Genomic DNA, 15,674 nt, shown 5'->3' with positions numbered 1-15,674 from the left:
AAAAAGCAATCAGGGTATAAGTAATGTCGTGGCATGAGGGGTGCAGGGACGAACAGTCAAGAAGATGAAGTGCCCATCGCCGAAACACCGAGGTTAGAGACGAGCCCCCGTAACGAAATGAGGAGAAAAGGGTTTTGAAACACTGGATCACCACACAGAAGACGCGTGTATGACGGTAGACTGTCACGCTATGAATAGACAGTAGACAGATGATGCTGGGGACCGTCACAGACCAAGAGAACGCATAGTAAAGATACGTCGGGGTTTTTTAACTATCTATTAAATTTGACTGCAGTGTTAACCCTGACAGCAGTCAGAGTGAGGTCAGGAGTCCCCCTAGAGAACGTGCGAAGGTCAGCTAATTCATGAGGTGGAGAGAGAGAGAGAGAGAGAGAGAGAGAGAGAGAGAGAGAGAGAGAGAGAGAGAGAGAATATGCTAATCCTGAATATATCTGTGCCACACAGAGGGATTCCAACTGGGTGTAGTAGACTACACCTTCGTGGACACAGGCAGCATCTCTTTTGTGTTTCGTTGTGTGGGAGAATCATGACCCAAGTATCCACTGTCTTTTCCACATTTAGATGTGGTGATTGATCATATGTTGCTTCTGTGGTCACCATCACATACCGTGAAGGCCAGAAGCCACGGTGGAGTTACCACAAGGCCATGTTGGGAAATGGACGAACCCTTTTCATATCTAATGATACACCAGTTCATCGAACCCCTTGTGCTGCCGCTGGGTTACTTATAGAGGGAGAAGACGCCATTCACTATTACCACGATCGATTGAGGCAAGATGGCCACCATTGGTTTTCTTCTCTTCCTCCATGTTTCAAGGCTTCCAGACCATCGTGGTGGAGACGAGGGTTTACGAAGTGTACCACACACCATCCAGGCTGTTAGGGGGGGAGGCTATGTGGGTCTGCGGGCTGCACAACAGCTTAATCGACCGATGGCTCCAAAACCCAGCAACCTCGAGACCATCCAAGACTATGGTGGTGTTGAAGACCCCGATCCGACCCTATAAATCAGGGGGATTCGCTAGAGTGTTCAATGGTCTGTGGAGAAGAGGATTATAGATGTGTGAGGTAAGATTTGTAGTAGTAGTGATCAAGGTGAACTTGTTGTCAAAGAGGGTAATTAAGCTGTTAGACTATTCAGCTATTGTAGAGTAGTTGAGGGAATCAAGGGGAATTAAGCTGTTAGAAGTTGAGGTCATCAAGTTTACACGTAAACTATCAAGTTAGTCAGGTATAGTACGTTAACTTAACACGACAGTAATCAAATGCATCTGTACATGTGAAAGTAGACAGGTATACCAGGAAACTATCAGAGTATCCATGTATACATGTAAACTTGTATACATATATACTAGCCTATACTTCAGCAGTTACGTTTTTGTTTGTTTGTTTGTTTGTTTGTTTGTTTGTTTGTTCCTTTTTTACTAGATCGCCCTAAAGACAGACTCGTTTGTTGATGCGGTGTGTGTGTGTGTGTGAGAGAGAGAGAGAGAGAGAGAGAGAGAGAGAGAGAGAGAGAGAGAGAGAGAGAGAGAGAGAGAGAGAGGAGTATGATATTAAGCACGGAAAATAACCAAAATTTAGAAACACGGTCAACACACACACACACACACACACACACACACACACACACACACACACACACAGTGGCCATTACGTTTTACTGCATCGTTTAAAAAATTTGTGTGTGTGTGTGTGTGTGTGTGCGGGGGCAAAATCCGGTGATGAGATTAATTTACGGAAACAGGTGTGAAGCTGGCCGGTAACGGGCAGAGGAGAACGGCAGATATTACTTCATACCCCCACAGCAAATTGTTGACAATAACCGACGCTGATAAACCCATCACGTAGATTTACGGTCAACTACGTCAAAAATCCGGAAAAAAAAGAAGTCCGGGTATAGATAAAAAAAAAATGATGGGGATGGATTCGGATATAGATTAAAAAATTAGGGGTGGGTTCGGATATAGGTGGAAAAAAAAGATAGAATGGGGATGGGTTCGGATATAGGTGAAAAAAGAAGAAAAACTGGGGGGTGGAGTCCGGATATAGGTGAAGAAAAAGAAAAAATATGGGTGAGGTTTTATCCGGATATTGGTGAATGAGGCTAGGGACTGCTAAGGTGGCCGGATACCAGTTAATGGGTTCGAATACTCATAAATGGGGTTTAGAAATGAGGTCGATTTATTGTGGATTCGTCTGTGGGTCATGGTGATATCATACGGAAATTCATGAACTTATAAAAGATCACCAAAAGCCATATACTGAATTCCAGTTCGTTAGATTCATAGAAATATATACGTTTTTTTGGTACACACAAGACATCCCAACATTTTATGACCTGCGGTGCCTACCGGTGGACGTGGCTAACTTCCTGAGCGCTGCAGAAGCCAAGAGAAGCCACCTGGGGTAGGAATTGCAGTGTGACACTGTGGTTGAAACACATTAGTAGAACCCATTTTATTTACACATGCATTAACCGGTCTAACTATTTTTCCTAATGAATCAAATGAGATTATATTAACAGTAACTTAATGTATAAGTATATAAATGTATATGTCAAAAAAAAAAGGCGTCAGATTTTTATTAAATGTTTCATGTAGAGTGTTAATGAGATGGCTTTGATAAGGGAAATTCTCTCGCCCGTGTTATCTCTGTACCCAAACACAGCCGCCGCCCCCCCAAAAAAAAGTAAATGAAATCATTTTCACATACTTAATAAATCAAATATTTACCCAGATATAACTAAATCATTTTGTAGTTACAATTAATTAACAGTTATCAACTATATGAACATCTTTTGCTTGATCCTTTTCATATGAATGTCTTTATATAAATGTCTTAATATAAATGTCTCTATATAAATGTCTTTAAAATTATCACACGTTCTAACAGCTATAAAGGTGTGGAATAACTGTTGACAAGGGTGTCTGTTGCTGGCAACTAATCAATCAAGGATCGCACAGGACCTGGGAAAGTGTTCAATACTCTTTTCGTCGATCTCAAGAGTATTAATAGCGTATTGAATGCTCCACAAGACATTCTATACTTATTGAAATACATGTTAATTCATATATACATAAATGATGCTTAAAACATTAGAAATAACATATAGGTAAATCAATTTACATGTATATCCTTATTTTTCATATAACATATAACATATAGGTAAATCATTTACATTGTATATCCTTATTTTTCATATAACATATAACATATAGGTAAATCATTTACATGTATATCCTTATTTTTCATATAACATATATAGGTAAATCATTTACATGTATTTCCTTATTTTTCATATAACATATAACATATAGGTAAATCATTTACATGTATATCCTTATTTTTCATATAACATATATAGGTAAATCATTTACATGTATATCCTTATTTTTCATATAACATATAACATATAGGTAAATCATTTACACGTATATCCTTATTTTTCATATAACATATAACATATAGGTAAATCATTTACATGTATATCCTTATTTTTCATATAACATATATAGGTAAATCATTTACATGTATATCCTTATTTTTCATATAACATATAACATATAGGTAAATCATTTACACGTATATCCTTATTTTTCATATAACATATAACATATAGGTAAATCATTTACACGTATATCCTTATTTTTCATATAACATATATAGGTAAATCATTTACATGTATATCCTTATTTTTCATATAACATATAGGTAAATCATTTACACGTATATCCTTATTTTTCCTAGATCTATGACATATACGAGTTTTCCGTTGTGATAATACGTGTTTACAATGTGATTTGCTGGTGATGGAATTTTGTGAGCATGACACTTGTGAGCGTGGTAATGTTGTCCTCCTGCTGTTTGTAGTGAAGATACATTATCCCAACGGGACGTGAAATGCTGAATTATGGTTAGTTATGCAACCGCGGCTGCCTGTTATATATATATATATATATATATATATATATATATATATATATATATATAGACCCCCACCCCATCCGCAGGTTCCAGGCTGCGCTCCCAAGCGGGTGGAGGGTAAGGTAGGAATCTTTAGGACAAGGGAATTGTTCTCAATGAGTTGTGTGTTCTTTGCCCTCCCTTAACGTTGGTAAAACCTATGTTGAAGACGATTTTTTTTGTGTGTTCGTGTTCTTATTACTAGCTTTATCTCTGTCTCTCTCTTTCTTTATCTATCGATCGGTGTGTGTGTGTGTGTGTGTGTGTGTGTGTGTGTGTGTGTGTGTGTGTGTGTGTACTGAATAGCCACAGCCCACGTGTAAGGCAAAGAGAAAAGACGCCAGTCTGGACCAAGGATTGGAACTTCGCAGCCACAGTAACGCCGGCTTGAGAGAGAGAGAGAGAGAGAGAGAGAGAGAGAGAGAGAGAGAGAGAGAGAGAGTGAGAGAGAGAGAGAGAGAGAGAGAGAGAGAGAGAGAGAGAGAGAGAGAGAGAGAGAGAGAGCAACAACTGGGCGGCCTTCAACATGCCAGATGAATGCTCTTAGCTTACCATTGTATTCCGCCCCAGATGGACGCCTGTTTTTAAGGGCGGTAATCGTGTGACTTTGCTATGGGGAAATCGACGATGTCACCCATAGGGAGAATGCATTCTGTGCCCTAGTTCGACGCCCTTCGAATATTGCTGTGTCATGTTGATCTGCTCCCACCCCCACACCCCGGGTGGGGGGGGGGGTAGGGAGGCTTGTGTTGGCAGGTGCTGAGGTAGACACACACACACACACACACACACACACACACACACACACACACACACACACACATACACACACACACACACACACACACACACACACACACACACACAAGCGTACGCGAAGACTTATTCACACACGCACCTGCACGTAAAGAGAGAGAGAGAGAGAGAGAGAGAGAGAGAGAGAGAGAGAGAGAGAGACAGAGAGAGAGAGAGAGAGAGAGAGAGAGAGAGAGAGACAGAGAGACAGAGAGACAGAGAGAGAGAGAGAGAGAGACAGACAGACAGAGAGAGACAGAGAGAGAGAGAGCAACCCAAGGAACCTGAGCGTCACCAAGTACGCCATGAGAAAGAGAGAGAGAGAGAAAAAAAAGAAAACTATGTCAACCATGTGTTACGGAAGGCGAGAGATATCTTATTTTTTTCTCCCTCTCTCCCAGGTGTGTGGGGTGGGAGGTGGTGGAGTTGAGCGGTGGTGGGGTTGAGGAGAAGGTCAAGATGCTGGGGATGATGGTGATGGTGGTGATGTTGGTGATGGTTGGTGATGGTGGTAGTGGTGATGGTGGTGATGTTGGTGATGATGTTGGTGATGTTGGTGATGGTGGTGATGTTGGTGATGGTTGGTGATGGTGGTAGTGGTGATGGTGGTGATGTTGGTGATGATGTTGGTGATGTTGGGGATGGTGGTGATGTTGGTGATGGTGGTGATGTTGGTGATGGTGGGGATGTTGGTGATGATGGTGGTGATGGTGGCTGAGAAGTGTTGGAGTGATTGATGTTCAGTTAACAGCTCCAGTGTTGATGTTTTAGCAGAGGCGTACAATGTTGGAGATGAATCAGTGAAGAGAGACACAATCATTTATTGCTGGGTTGCCGTCGCCTTCTGGCATTGAGCTATCTCTAACCCAGCGTGAGGCATTGAGCTATCTCTAACCCAGCGTGAGGCATTGAGCTATCTCTAACCCAGCGCGAGGCATTGAGCTATCTCTAACCCAGCGTGAGGCATTGAGCTATCTCACTCCCGGTGTGAGGCATTGAGCTATCTCTAACCCAGCGTGAGGCATTGAGCTATCTCACACCCGGCGTGAGGCATTGAGCTATCTCACACCCAGCGTGAGGCATTGAGCTATCTCACTCCCGGCGTGAGGCATTGAGCTATCTCACACCCAGTGTGAGGCATTGAGCTATCTCTAACCCAGCGTGAGGCATTGAGCTATCTCACTCCCGGTGTGAGGCATTGAGCTATCTCACTCCCGGTGTGAGGCATTGAGCTATCTCACTCCCGGTGTGAGGCATTGAGCTATCTCACTCCCGGTGTGAGGCAATGAGCTATCTCACTCCCGGCGTGAGGCATTGAGCTATCTCACACCCAGTGTGGGACATTCCACGGCCTCAGAGAGCCCAGGAAGGGAGCAGATTCTAATCTCTTTTTTTCTTTTATCCTTGTCTTTGTCATCATCTATATATAATGGTTAGTCAGTCATATTTCTTTGTCGTAATTAGTCACTACATTCGAATTAACTTCCCCAAACATATCCCTATATCACTTTCAACATTTATTGTATTTACTTTATAGAAAGAATGATGCTGATATTCACTGTTAATTCAACTCTACCATCTACTTTTATATTAACATTAACGAAGGGCAGACACCACACATATGAATGATCCAAAGCCTTGACTCAGTTATGTATATACCTGTTATGATGTTTGCCTTTAACCAGTACAAACACGTAATAATCATATTAAACGTTTGATTAAATAAATGGAAGCGTAATAAACATCTGGATAATTAAATCACAGCTTTGTAGAACACACTGGTTTAATCACTTTGATAAAACCTTTGATTACAACAGATTAAATAAAAAACAATATATATATAATATATATATATATATATATATATAAAATAATATATATATATATATATAATATATAATATATATATAATATAATAGAACGCCAGCTCATAATTTCTAGCTTAATGGCCTTTAACTACATGATAGCCATTGAAATCCAATAATAGATCGCCATTAGTTCCAACAACGCACTCATACATACAAGAAATTAGCACTTAAGGTATCAAGAAGCCAGAAGCTGTAAGGACAAAGACGCTTTATTCTCCCCAACTCATATACACACTGTGCAATAAGGACGAGGCGCAATGCACTTTCTCACAGGCCTTCCAACCCTACAGCACGTAACTGGCATATAACAAGTACGACCTGTTTTAACCCCTTGAGCACGACGATATCAGGTCAAAGGCCACGCCGTCATACCCAAGGGTCGTAAGGTCGTGGTGTAGGTTCCTCTTACAGTCGTGTCCGAGGGTCGTGCCGTCGTGCTCACAACACGTGCCGTCGTGCAAGCTGAACGTCTGTTATATTTCCTTCTTGTATCTCCCCTGATGATGTGATTATTACACGAAAGTGCACTTGGGAACTTATCGTGTTTCATTTCCCCGTGGACTCATAGGAAATATTTATATATATATATATATATATATATATATATATATATATATATATATATATATATATATATATATATATATATATATATATATATATATATATATTTATATATATAAAGTTGTATTGTAGATTTAACAAGTTGTTCTGTAGTTTTACTCAAAGAAAATATTGACATTGGGTCGGGGTTGTTTCATGTGCATCGTTACCAACACAAGGTGGGTCCCTCAAGTGGCGCTGGCTACTCAGGAGAACACATGGCCACCCAACCCATTTATCTGGTAACGATGATGGACGGCGTGTGTGTGTCGACTCGGTCATGCCAACCGAGAAATTCCTATAACGCTTTCTCCTCTAGTTCACAAGGTTTATCTACCTGTTCGTCGCGGTAAATGGTAGTGAATAGATTAATTACCAGTGAGGACGAGGTTGGTTGGTGTGTGGGGTGTGGGGGAATGGTGGTATTGTGCTGGTGTGGCTATACGGCACAGATCTCCATTGCGTGTTGCGGGTTCCCTTTGATCCTCAGCCATCAGCGCCCACCACAATATCTGTGAACTCAGTTTGAGGTTCCCTTGTTAGTGCGTGTGTGTGTGTGTGTGTGTGTGTGTGTGTGTGTGTGTGTGTGTGTGTGTGTGTGTGTGTGTGTGTGTGTGTGTGTCTCCAGGCATGTATTTATGTATCTTGTTTACATGTCTCTATGTATATGTATTTATACCCGAATGTCTGTGTGTATTTGTTTGCCATATACAGTTTTTTCAACGTATGTGCTCCTGAGCGTGTGAATTATATATATATATATATATATATATATATATATATATATATATAGTTTTGATGGACATATAGATAAACAGATAAGAGATTTAAACTGGTAAGTTAATTGATAATTAAGTCATCAACACTCATACATATTAATCAACTTAAACTACCTATCTCATTGAAAACTTCTAATGATAAACAGAGAGACAATGACTCATAATACACATTAAAGCATAATTACCGGCCATTTAAATGTATAAATGTTTATAATAATCAGTCAGTCTCTCTGTATCTCCGGGCTCTCTCATCCTACCCGTCTCTCTCTTTCTCTCCCTTCCTCCCACAGGCCTGACTGCAGAATTGTACTATGTGAGGGAGGGGGTGGTCAACGACTACGCCATGAACTGGAGGGTGCCGGTGCGAGCTGACGTCCACAGGCTCTACTTCACATGGGTGTCCGTCATCAAGAAACCGGTGAGTAAGAAACCTTGAACCTTGCCTTGCTGGAGGGTCGTGTGTGTGGGGGGTGGGTGTATGTGAGTGTGTCTCAAGTGTACACTGGGGTTTGTATTTTAAGTGTTTTAAGTCTTTGAGTTGTACTGGGGGGTTGTATTTTAAATGTTTTAAGTCTTTGAGTTGCACTGGGGTTTGTATTTTAAGTGTTTTAAGTCATGAGTTGCACTGGGGTTTGTATTTTAAGTGTTTTAAGTCATGAGTTGTACTGGGGGGGTGTATTTTAAGTGTTTTAAGTCATGAGTTGCACTGGGGTTTGTATTTTAAGTGTTTTAAGTCATGAGTTGCACTGGGGGGGTTGTATTTTAAGTGTTTTAAGTCTTTGAGTTGCACTGGGGGGTTGTATTTTAAGTGTTTTAAGTCTTTGAGTTGCACTGGGGGGTTGTATTTTAAGTGTTTTAAGTCTTTGAGTTGCAATGTTGTTTTCGTCATGTGTCCTGAAGGTTATATTTTTATATGTATAAACTTTATCTTTATTGAGCTCATGTTCTTGGCTTGCTTAGGTGCACGTCTCGTCAGTCAGGTTCCTCTTTGTGTGTTGTGTGTGTGTGTGTGTGTGTGTGTGTGTGTGTGTGTGTGTGTGTGTGTGTGTGTACCTCTGTCCCGTGGAGGACGACATAAGATTCTCTTCAAAAGGGTGTTTGCTGAGCCTCCTGTCGATGCACTGATCGCATAGCCCAGTAGATGGGATTAGGACGCTCCTCCTGGCGTCCAGAAGGAACACATCTCCTCCTCCTCCTCCTCATTCGACCAATTGACCCAGTTTGGACGAGGATGGTCTGGGATTTCCCCCTCCCTCCCTCTTCAAATGCTGTAGATTCTCCTGGATGGAGTCCAGAGGGACTATATATATCTATCTCTCTCCTCCTGATCCGACCAATTGACCCACTTTGAACTGGGATGATCCAAGATTCCATTCAGATGCCAGATCCTTTAATTTTCTTTCCACTTCCTCGATCGTAAATTTGATATTCATGTCCCCACGTCTGATTTGGTCTTTGGCTCCTGAAGTTTACTAGGATCAATTTTTCAGCGGTCGCTGTATATTTTCTACCCTCTCCCACTTTGACTCCATTGCAAGAGCTGATGCCACTCGTGTAGGTGGGATGGGCCAAAGGCTTTCATATCGTGTCTCAAGTGGATTTTCCACACAGCCTCACATCATGTACCAGCAATAGCCCTCCATAAGCGGGGTGGTTACCAGTGACACAGCTGGAGCCTTTGGGCTACGTTACATTATGACACCATTTGCAGTGCCTTTCTTTACCACGTTCGTGAGTAATGTATATATATATACATATATAAACAAAAAAAAGATATGTTTATATACAGATATCTATTCCCGCATCTCTCCCACATACACGTATACAGACGCAGTAATAGAGGGAGACATAGTCATACTTACACTGATCGAGTGGGAAAGAGACACTCTCTCTCTCTCTCTCTCTCTCTCTCTCTCTCTCTCTCTCTCTCTCTCTCTCTCTCTCTCTCTCTCTCTCTCTCTCTCTCAGACACGCACGCAGACACACACACACACACCACCATTTCCCTTCGTCGTTATTTCTCTTACTAACGATCGTATATATATTTCTGCTAAGACCTAATATAACCCCATCACTGACATTTCCAATCGCATTTCCTCGCTACAGAGGAGGAAATGATCTCGGGGAAATGGAAAGTGAAGTTTATGATTTCTTTTTTTTATGTGAATTTCATGTCCTGTTCCTCTCCTTCGACCAGTGACTGAATCTTAAGGTCTCTCTGAGGGGTAAAGATTTGGCTGAAATCTGACTTCAGAGGAAAATGTAGGCATTTGTGGCAATCTACCGAAAGGGGGGAAAGGCGAGGGGGGGAAGAATATGGGAAAACCTTCATTGGGATCTGGTGAAGCTAGGTTGAAAATGTGTGTGTGTGTGTGTGTGTGTGTGTGACGAGACCTGGATTTTAGATCGTTGGGCACGACGGTACGACCCTTGAGCACACGACGGTACGACCCTTGACCACGACGGTATGACCCTTGACCACGACGATATAACCCTTGAGCACGACGGTACGACTCTTGAACACGACGGAACGACCCTTGAGCACGACGGTACGACCCTTGAGCACGACGGTATAACCCTTGAGCACGACGGTACGACCCTTGAGCACGACGGTACGACCCTTGAGCACGACGGTACGACCTTTGAGCACGACGGTACGACTCCTGAGCACGACGGAACGACCCTTGAGCACGACGGTACGACCCTTGAGCACGACGGTACGACCCTTGAGCACGACGGAACGACCCTTGAGCACGACGGTACGACCCTTGAGCACGACGGTACGGCCTTTGAACACAACTTTATTACCCGTGGGTATAATAGCGTGACCTTTGACCTGACCCTTAAGAATGAGGTCATCACACCCAAAGATCGTACTGCAGTATTCCAAAATATGAAAGTGTAGTATATGTGGGGTCCAGCGTTGACCTGGTTACATAACCTTGTCATTGCTTCCTGTAAGGAAACAGAATTTCGTATGACCCTCTGAAATTTGCATATATACACGTACACATATGTAAGTCCGACAACCAAAATTTGCATTTAATCGTAAAGTTGCCTTTGGCATACGTTTGTTATCTTGGAAACAGTAAATTGGTCATTTTGCTTTTGAATTTTTCATGCATGATCGGAATGTTTTCTTTTATAAGACATTGATCTAAGATAGTTAGAGGTAATTGAACCATCGAAGATTTCATTCTAATTACAACTCGTAAATTTTTCACAGAAACGTAACAAAAATTAGATCAAGCAAGTAAGTGAATAAATGAAAATATATTCCTGTCTTTTTTGTGGCGTAAAAAAAAAGGGATTTCCAAAATCGTGTTCTGTGGACCTAAGATTCCTTCCCCCCCCCCCACCCACACCCACCGCCACCACCTCCACATCCACCCACACCCTCCACTATCACCCCCCTACCCTCTCCACCACCACCCGCCACCCACACCCTCCACCACCACCTCCTCCCACACCCTTCACCACCACCCCCTACCCTCTCCACCACCACCTCCACCCACACCCTCCACCACCACCTCCACCCACACCCTCCACCACCACCTCCACCCACACCCTCCACCTCCACCTCCACCCACACCCTCCACCTCCACCCACACCCTCCACCACCACCTCCACCCACACCCTCCACCACCACCTCCACCCACACCCTCCACCACCACCTCCACCCACACCCTCCACCACCACCTCCACCCACACCCTCCACCACCCCCTACCCTCCACCACCACCCCCGACCCTCAACACCACCACAAAGAAAAAAAGCGAATAAAACCAACGTAAAATAACTTGCCTTTCTCCCTGCCTGCCTCGCTCTATCACGACCGTGAGTCCTGGGTTTTGGAGTGAGGACAAGAGTCGCTCTCATGACTCATATGAGCACAAGGAGAGGACGGGGGTATGTGCGCTACAGAACGCGTGTGTGTGTGTGTGTGATAGGGCACGTGTTACAATCCCCCACTTCTCTCTCTCTCTCTCTCTCTCTCTCTCTCTCTCTCTCTCTCTCTCTCTCTCTCTCTCTCTCTCTCTCTCTCTCTCTCTCTCTCCCCACCTTCCCACCCCTCTTTCACTGGGGTGTGTGGACACAGCCGACTCACGAGTAAGGGGAAGGTATAGAGAGAGAGAGAGAGAGAGAGAGAGAGAGAGAGAGAGAGAGAGAGAGAGACGTAAATGACGAAAATATCACAAGCGGGAAATTTTTTCTTTTTTTTCTTTTTTTTTTTGCCGACATTGCTGAGCGCCGAAGAACAACATGAGCAACTTAAAATGTTAAGGAACTAACTTGAGTGATGACGGTGGAGGAAACACAAGCTGGTTGAGGAGTCTATACTCGAGATCTCAACAGAAGCACAAATATAGAACACACTTGGTTTCCACGTTGCCTCTAAACACTGAGAGGGCCTGCTCCATTCATCCATGGGATGTGCGTAACGAGCAATTCTTATCTTAGTTGATTTCCATTTTAGATCGACAAACAACTTCATTACACACAGAAACACACACACACACACACACACACACACACACACACTTTTCAGTCTACCGGGGGTGTATACACATAAGGCATCAGATATACATATCCAGCAAAGGAACCTCCATAATACACTGCAGTATACTATACACCCATACATATGTACACTCTATATTCCATTTCTCCAATGGCCCTTTCTCTGTACAACCCCTTCCAGTTCCCCCTGCTAACCACCCAATTAAAGAGAAAAAAGAAATCCTGGAAGGTGAGGAAGGGAACTGTGTTGGATTGTAAGGTCCACTAGGATTAATACCCTCCCCTTTGGCGTTTAGTTTGACCTTAAACCATCCGCTATAACCCTACTGTATAATCAAGCTGTGAGGTGTCACCATGTGACTAAGCTGTGGGGACAGTATACAACAAGCTTAGCTTGCCCTACAAGCTTCGTGCGGTCTTAATGCTAACTAGGATAAGACTTTGTGGTACAACGTACCTCAAGCTTATCTGGCCTCACGAACTATGATGGATAGAAATGTATAAACATCATATAAACATGTCTGCCACAGCCCCATCAACAGGGAATATATATATTGCTTTGTCGCTATCTCCCGCGTTAGCGAGGTAGCGCAAGGAAACAGACGAAAGAATGGCCCAACCCACCCACATACACATGTATATACATACACGTCCACACATGCACATATACATACCTATACATCTCAACGTATACATATATATACACACACAGACATATATACACATGTACATAATTCATACTGTCTGCCTTTATTCATATATATATATATATATATATATATATATATATATATATATATATATATATATATATATATTCTATTTATTCCAGGTACGGCTGTGTCTTTTCTCTCTTCTCTCTCTGGCAATGCTGGAAAGTTGAGTGACAAAAATGCATGAAGTTATATGTATTCATGGCCGGAATGCTTACTTGCTTCTTCAATGATGCAAGGAAGACGCGGCGCGTTTCCACTAACAGTGAAAACCCCCGAGAGCTTATTATTTTCAGCCTTACTCTCCCAGTAGGTGGAGGCGGAGACGGCAGATGGGGAACGGGGTGTGGGTACAGGGGTAAGAAAACGAGATGCGTGTGAAAGGGGTTAAGGTGTAATGGAAAAAGGGAAGTGGCGAAATTGAAGTAGACAGAATGTTGTATATGATGATTGCAAAGGGGCAAGGGCAACGGATTCTTGTGAGTGATAAATGTATAGAAAACAGTCGGTGGTTAATGATTTAGGGAAGATTTATGTGTTTATGTCTAATATTTTTTTTTGGGGGGGATGATGAAGACTGAGAGAGAGGAAGTAACAGAAATATGAATTGGAACGTAAGTCTCCCAGTGACTTGATACAAGAAGATGGGGTAAGGTGAGATGATAAAGTAGGTAGGAATTCCACGGTGCTGGTGCAGATGCAGGAGGTGAGGTAGTTGTTCTGTGGTGGTTCTCGTGGAGCTTCTACAGAAGAGAGGAGGCGTTACTGAGGTTCAGCGACAATATCAAGACGCTGTTAATGAGATGTGCAGGGCGTGTGTAGAACGACGCCACAATGAAGAATGAAAATGGAAGGACAAGAAGGTGAAGTATATGGACTTTGGAAAACACAGGAAAAGAATGTGAAGTATATGGAAAACGATGTCTAATGAGCGAAAAGAGAATAGAAAGTGAAATCAAAGATCACGAAATGTATAGAGAACAAAATTTAGACAGTGTGTGATGTTGAGAAAACAAAGTTTCCTGCGAAACCGTGTTGTAAAGAAAACGATTTGTAGAAAACACTAAGAGACGAGAATGTAAGATATAAAGAAATCGAAATTTACAGAAATCAAGATGGGTTCACTATCAACATCTTAGATGGAAGGGGATTCAGATTCCTCATCGTTGGTAAAGGAACGTTCTAAAACCCTCATATTGGGTGAAAAAAAAGGGTTCAGAACCCTTAGCTCAAGTAAGGGAGCGTTCAAAGCCTTCATCTTGGTTTTAAGAGGGCTCAGAGCCCTTACCTTCGGTAGGGAAGGGCTCAGAACCCTCATCTTGGGTGAGGGTTCAGAACCCTCATCTTGGGTTGAAGAAGGTTTAGAATCTCTGTTTTGGGTAAGGGAAGGTCAAGAAGCCTCCTCAACCTTGAAGGTCGAACGTCAAATATGGGCAGACGGTGATCGCGACCTTAATTAAAAACACGAGTGGAGATTACAAGGAGGCCAGGTCTTGCAGTCTGGGAATATTCCCGATATTCCCGTTTTGTCGTGGCTATATGATCCACTCTGGTATCGGGAATCGGAAGAGAAAGGAAAGGAAGATGTATATATATCCACGGGAGAGGTTTATAGTGGCTTTCCCATATCTTAATACTCGTATCTATCAATTCGTTGATGTATATAAACTACAGGTATAGATACATGACATTTTATACATAATTCTATGTATGATGATGAGGATTTGGCGTTATTTTTTCTATTTAAAATCCCAGTCTACATATTTTTTTTTTTTTTCCTTATCATTTTCCTGGAAATGTCAGGTTTTACCATTGCACCAGGTGGTCATCTCCCCCGACCACTCCTCTTCTCCTCTTTTTTCCATCCATCATGCCATCCTCTTGTGCCTCCTTTCCCATTCCCCTTCCATCCTCTTGTTCCACCCTTCCCATCTTCTCATCCTTTCCTTCCTCACCCCTCCTCTATTCTACCTTTCCACTTCCCCTCCCCTGCATCTTCTTTTCCTATCCACATCCCTCTCTCTCTCTCTCTCTCTCTCTCTCTCTCTCTCTCTCTCTCTCTCTCTCTCTCTCTCTCTCTCTCTCTCTCTCTCTCCTTCCCTTCCCTCTATCCTCCCTCGCGGTACCCATCTCTCCCTCCCGCTAACACGGAACTAATGGCTCCATCACGTAAAATATCAAGAGATTATTTAGGTATGATAATAGGACCGTGCCGCCGACCGGCCCAGACAGGCCACAGCCTTTTTCTGGCTCCTTTACTTACGGGAGGGAGAGTGAGAGGGAGGGAGATGATCGAGGGTGGGAGAGGAACGAGCGAGGGAGGGGAGTGAGGGTGGGAAGAGGAACGAGGGAGGAAGATGAACCAGGGAGGGAGAGGAACCAGGGAGGGACCAGTGTAGGAGAGGAATCAGT

The 15,674-nt window shown here is 42.9% G+C and overlaps 1 protein-coding gene across 2 annotated transcripts in view; it reads left to right on the top strand.

The window, feature by feature from the left end:
* Positions 1-15,674, top strand: part of LOC139753466 (tyrosine-protein kinase Dnt-like) — a 236,488-nt gene that overhangs the window by 178,862 nt on the left and 41,952 nt on the right. The window contains exons 1-2 of one of the 2 annotated variants that reach the window (XM_071670018.1): positions 821-1,089; positions 8,323-8,450. The gene's annotated coding sequence lies outside the window, so the exon portion shown is untranslated. Of the gene's footprint in view, positions 1-820; positions 1,090-8,322; positions 8,451-15,674 lie in introns of those variants that run through there. The other variant, XM_071670017.1, reaches the window with a different exon arrangement.

This window comes from Panulirus ornatus, chromosome 14 (assembly GCF_036320965.1).
Source record: "Panulirus ornatus isolate Po-2019 chromosome 14, ASM3632096v1, whole genome shotgun sequence".
NCBI classification, from domain to species: Eukaryota; Metazoa; Arthropoda; class Malacostraca; order Decapoda; family Palinuridae; genus Panulirus; species Panulirus ornatus.
Note: the sequence above shows the minus strand (reverse complement) of the source record. Positions and strands in the feature narration are given on the sequence as shown.